At 40.1% G+C, this 6,264-nt stretch overlaps 1 long non-coding RNA gene across 1 annotated transcript; it reads left to right on the top strand.

The window, feature by feature from the left end:
• Positions 1-3,405: 3,405 nt before the first annotated feature.
• LOC310761013 lies at positions 3,406-5,783 on the top strand. The gene is made up of 2 exons (XR_014547184.1): positions 3,406-3,590; positions 5,595-5,783. It is a non-coding gene; the product is annotated as an uncharacterized lncRNA (long non-coding RNA).
• The last annotated feature ends 481 nt before the right edge of the window (positions 5,784-6,264 follow it).

Consider the following 6,264-nt stretch of genomic DNA (forward strand, 5'->3'; position numbering starts at 1 on the left):
TAATGTCTGGATAAGATATAAAGACTTACTTGAAAATAAAACCCCAAGGTGGCTATCACCGATGGAGGCGAAGGCTCAGAAAAAGCTCAATATGGAGGCCAAATGGCCAAAATATTGGGAGATTTTGGAACAGGAGGGTGACAAACTGAAATTGCAGAGTTTTGAGAAATTAAAAGACAAAGTGCGAGATTGGCTTCATTATTATCAAATAAGGGAGGCTTACAATTTGGACAAAAAAATTGGTTTCCAGGTGGAAAAATCAAAATTGGAAACAGAACTGTTAGATCCCAAAACCAAGATATTATCAAGAATGTATAACTTGCTGTTGAAATGGAATACTCAGGATGAAACGGTTAAATCTGCTATGATTAAATGGGCACAAGATGTTGGACATAATATAATGTTTGCTGACTGGGAACAGTTATGGACCACAGGTATGAAATTTACGGCATGTAATGCCTTAAGAGAGAATATTATGAAAATGATATACAGGTGGTACATGACACCAGTCAAGCTTGCAAAAGTATATCATTTGCCCGATAATAAGTGTTGGAAATGTAAAGAAAATGAAGGTACATTCTTTTACCTTTGGTGGACGTGCCCAATGATTAAGGCCTTCTGGGTGATGATCTATAATGAATTGAAAAAGGTATTTAAATATACCTTCTTGAAGAAACCAGAGCCCTTCCTCCTGGGCATGGTCGGCCAATTGGTGTTAAAGAAGGATAGAACTTTCTTTATGTACGCTACAACAGCAGCAAGAATACTCATCGCAAAGTATTGGAAGACACAAGATCTACCCACCTTGGAAGAATGGCAGATGAAAGTGATAGACTATATGGAACTGGCGGAAATGTCTGGCAGAATCCGAGACCAGGGAGAAGAGTTGGTGGAAGAAGATTGGAAGAAATTTAAAGACTATTTGCAGAAACATTGTAAAATTAATGAATGTTAAAATGATGTTGGATTGAAATGAAATGGCTTTAGCAACAAGGTTAAAAAGAAAATGTAAAAATGGATTGATAATTAGATGAAATACGAAGTTATAATATGTTAAGATATAGAATTAAGATAAAAACAAAGAGGGAAAGGATTTGCTGAATTAACCATGTGAACTGGAATACAAAAAAGGGAGGTGTGAGGAGGTCAGGAAACAAGTAAATGAAATATAAGACATGAAAATATTGATCTGTTTTTAATTGTTTTTTACTTTTCATGTATTTTGTATTTTTTCTTTGTATTTTTGTACCTTTTTTCCTTTTTTATTTTTATTTTTTATTTTTTCTCTTTTTTAATTCTGTAACTCTTTTCGTCTGTAAAACTTCAATAAATATCATTTTCAAAAAAAACAAAAACAAAAAAACAAAAGCCCCATATGCAGCATACCTTTCAAACTGTACCATACCACTTTAGATAGTCCTGGCTTCCAGGATTCCAAAGTATCCTGGAAACTGGAGTTTTATCAAGGATTCTGGGAGTTTTTAGGAGACCTCTGCCCCCCTCTCAAAGCTATCATTCTCAGAGTGGTTTAGCAACCAATCCCTCTTCCCGGAGACCTCTGAGAATTGTGGCTCTCTCAGCCAATGGCCAGGGGATGATGGGAGTTGTAGTTCAACAGCTTTAGGGGAACCAAGGTTGAATTACTTTCTGTACAAACCCAACTCTGCTCTCCAAATCCTAAATGGCTTGGGGCCCAAGTACCTGGCAGTCCTCATCCCCCAATGCTTGTGTTGAGATCAGCTGGGGAGGCCTTCCTTGTGGGGTTACGAATTGGGGTGGTTTGGTGGGTGGCGATGGAGGCAGGGCCTTCTCTGTGGTAGCTCCCAGGCTTTGGAACTCCCTCTCTGGGGAAATGAATACCCTCCAAGTGCCCTGATTTTCCAGGGACAGTTCCAGAATTATGAATTCTTGGAAAGTGGGCGAGGAGGAGGAGAGGCTGCCATCACTGCATGATGAGGCCTGGGTGGGCGGAAAGGGGGGAATGGAGTGGAGTGCAAGGGGTCTTGATATTTCTTTTTCTTTTAAATGCTTTGTGTGCCTGCATCTAATCTAGCTCCTTTATAAAATTTATTTATTGGGGGTGTGCTTTCCTTTTTGTCAGTCTACCAAGGAATAGAATAGAATAGAATAGAATAGAATAGAATAGAATAGATAAAATCGGGATTAAGCGGTGTTCTTAGGACAGTGAAAGGCTGTGCTGTGTCTTGTTGGTGCCACGGCGGTGATGCTCATCCTTATTCTGATAGAAAATGACCTGCGTGGGGGGGGGGAGGACAAAAAATGGGGGGGGGGGGGTCAAGGAGGGTCAGTTGGGGCCAGGAAGGAGAAATGTTCCTGTTTTCATCTGAGGAATGCTGGAGGTTTTCTGTTTTTTAAAAAAATTGTGATTTTATGTTGTGAACCGCCCTGAGATCTATGCAGATAGGGCGGTATACAAATTTAATAAATTTAAAAAATAATAAGTTGAAGACTGGACCAATGGGAGAAATTATGGAAATATGATATTAAATTCACGGCATGTTATACAATAAGAGAAAATTTTATGAAAATGGTGTACCAATGGTACTTAACTCCGGTAAAATTGGCTAAAATTTACAAATTAAAATCGAATACCTGTTGGAGATGTAAAAAAGAAATAGGAACAATGTTTCACATGTGGTGGGAATGCCGACCTATTAAACAATTCTGGAATGAAATCTATGAAGAACTCAAAAAGATGTTTAAAATATCTTTCAGAAAAAAACCGGAGGCATTCCTTTTAGGTTTAATTACAAATGATATCCCCGAAAATCAAAGGAAAGTATTCCTTTATGCAACAACAGCTGCCAGGATGCTTATAGCTAAAAACTGGAAAGGCAGAAAAATTCCATCAGTGAAAGATTGGCAAATTAAATTTTGTGAATACATAAATCTGGCAAGACTCACAGCTTACATAAGGGGACAATCAGACCAGAAATTATTAAAAGAATGGGGTTGTGCTAAAGAGTATATGAAAAAACATTGTTCTGGAGTTAGTATATTGGTATGTAATGAATGATGCTTTACAGGGTTAAAGAAAAAGAAAAATGTTGTTAAAAAAAAAAAGTACCAAGGTGGAAGTAATCTAATTAGACACAACAATACAGTAAGAGTAAATTTTTTGAGGTCTTAGAACAAAGAAAGGAAGTCAATTTGTGTTTATGTACGTAATGATATGGTTTTTTTTTCTGTAGATGTGTGCTTTTTCGTTTTTGTTTAGTTTAGTTTTGTTTCCTTTGCTTTTTTTTCGTTTTCTGTTTTTTTCCCTATATGTTCTGGGGATTTTTGTTTGTATAGTATTATTCTGGATTCAATGTTTGTAATTTTTGTTATGATTCTGCATTGAAAATTAAAAAAATCAAAAAAAGAAGAAGTTGAAAACTGATACAGTAGTACCTCTGGTTGCGAACGGGATCTGTTCTGGACGCCTGTTCGCAACATGAAAAGATTCGCCGCTTCTGCACATGCATGTGACGTCATTTTGCGCATCTGGGCATACATGAGTGATGAAACCCGGAAGTAACCCGGGACGTAACCTGAAAGAATGCAACATGAAGCGGATGTAACATGAGGTATGACTGTATATATTCATCCGGGCCTTGGGGAATTACTTGCTCAGTGACCCAAAAGTTCTATGAGTGGGGCTGTGGTGTTAAAAGATTGTTTCTTGATTTTATAAAAAGGTAAAGGTAAAGGACCCCTGACAGTTAAGTCCAGTCGCATACGACTCTGGGGTTGCGGCGCTCATCTCGCTTTACAGGCCAAGGGAGCCGGTGTTTGTCCGCAGACAGTTTTTCCGGGTCATGTGGCCAGCACGGAGCACCGAAACCAGAGCAGCACATGGAAACACCATTTACCTTCCCGTTAGAGTGGTACCTATTTATCTACTTGCACTTTTTGGCGTGCTTTTGAACTGCTAGCTTGGCAAGAGCTGGGACTGAGCAACGGGAGCTCACCCCGTCGCAGGGATTCGAACCGCCGACCTTCTGATCGGCAAGCCCAAGTGGCTCAGTGGTTTAGACCACTTGATTTTATACGGTGCTGTAAATTTAATTCTGTGCTGTCAGTGTTTAATTGTTCTTGTTGATGGTTTCATTATGCTGCATACAACTCTGGTTTCCCAATTAGGTGAAAAAGTGGCAATAACTTAAAAAATACAAATAAATAAATTCCCGCCTACCTTCTTTGATTCCGGGGTGCTATAGCCTCGCCAGCACTGGAGCCTGATCCTGACAGTCTCTTGATTTTCCTGCCATGATCCTGTAGTGAATGGAGAACAGATACTCACAATGCCTTATGAATAAATGAAGTTTCTGGGTGATTTGAAAGCAATGAGCAGCAGCTAGACGATTTTTTTTTTTATCACTGCCTTCAGCTTTCTGCTCTCTGTTTGTTGCACTGGTGCATTGTATCTTGTTCCTATTAAGACTGAACTAGTCATCAAGCCATACATTGCAAGCAACCATAAAAAAGAGCTCTGGATTTTACTGCCCTTTCTGCATTTGATTGTATATCTTACAACTGTTCATCTTGTTTGCATATCTGTTTGGACATATGGGCTGCTTATAGTAATATATATGTTCAGATTGATGGATTACTCTTATTGTTATTGTGAGGAGCTAATGCCTTTTCTTTTCTTTTCTATATAATAATCCTGAGATGTTAATTTTCAGGACTCACCCTGTTCTTGAGACTGTATTATGTTTTAACTGTAAAGGTAAAGGTAAAGGTAAAGGGACCCCTGACCATTAGGTCCAGTCGTGGCCAACTCTGGGGTTGCGGCGCTCCTCTCGCTTTATTGGCCGAGGGAGCCGGCGTACAGCTTCCGGGTCATGTGGCCAGCATGACTAAGCCGCTTCTGGCGAACCAGAGCAGCACATGGAAACGCCGTTTACCTTCCCGCTGGAGCAGCACCTATTTATCAATTTGCACTTTGACGTGCTTTCGAACTGCTAGGTTGGCAGGAGCAGGGACCAAGCAACGGGAGCTCACCCCATCACGGGGATTCGAACCGCCGACCTTCTGAATGGCAAACCCTAGGCTCTGTGGTTTAACCTACAGCGCCACCCGCATCCCATATGTTTTAACTGTATTCAATTCCAAATTTTAAATTGTTATAATTCTGAACTCTAAATTGATGCTCTTAGTTGAACATCCATTCTGATCTGTTTGTGGGGAGGTTATACAACAATGAACATGCACCCAGCATTTGTCCTTGATTTGCTTTTAGGGTGTTATATTTCTTCCTGTTGGTTGTTGGTTCATTCCACACTTCTCAATGCAATTCCTCACCACTTCCCTAACTACTGGAAAACAATTTCTTTTAAAAGTTGATTTGTTGAACTGAAGCAGCAGAGCATTTAAATTCGCTTTAATTGCCAAACCTAAATTTCCCGAAGTGTGCTTGAAATGACTTCCTCCTGCCAAAGAGTGTGGAGGTGATCTAAGCGAGAGAGATGGCTTCATATCTGTAGTTAGAACAAAAGTTATCAGAAGTTCTTTAACAGTGCAAAGCACAGAAAGGCAAACTTTTTTTTTATTAAAAAAAAATCATACTCGTCTTTTTGTCTTGCCAGGAAAAAGGTGATGATCATTAAGTCAGATGATCCCATTTGCCACTGGTGAGGAAAAGGGATTTAGTGAAGCAGGACACCTCATCTTTCATTGAAAACAGCAGAAGGTCATCTCCATATTTAAGCATTTAAGAAGACTCTCTATATTCAGTCCCTATGTCTATATTAATAAAGGTGAAAAGTAAAAGATGAGACCATGAGAGGCTGTCAAGATATATATAGGCAAAATAATTTCAGACCGGGATCATTAAGGAGAGAAAAGGAGGTTGAAAAATGAAGGCAGGAATCAAGGGATCAGTTTCGCATCTTGATGATGTCACACATCAGAGGGGGTCAAAGGCTCAAAAGTAGATGTTCAGAAGCAGAAAATGGGAGTTAGGGGAAGGGCTGTAGCTCAGCAGGAGAACAGTTGCTTTGTATGCAGAAGGTCCACCGGGACCATATAACACCAGTCCTGAGAGATCTGCATTGGCTACCAGTATGTTTCCAAGCACAATTCAAAGTGTTGGTGCTGACCTTTAAAGCCCTAAACAGCCTCGGCCCAGTAGACCTGAAGGAGCGTCTCCACGCCCATCATTCAGCCCGGAGACTGAGATCCAGCGCCGAGGGCCTTCTGGTGGTTCCCTCTTTGTGAGAAGTGAGGTTACAGGGAACCAGACAAAGGGCCTTCTCA

The sequence above is a fragment of the Podarcis filfolensis genome (genome assembly GCF_964270895.1).
Source record: "Podarcis filfolensis genome assembly, chromosome: 4".
Lineage (NCBI taxonomy): Eukaryota > Metazoa > Chordata > Lepidosauria > Squamata > Lacertidae > Podarcis > Podarcis filfolensis.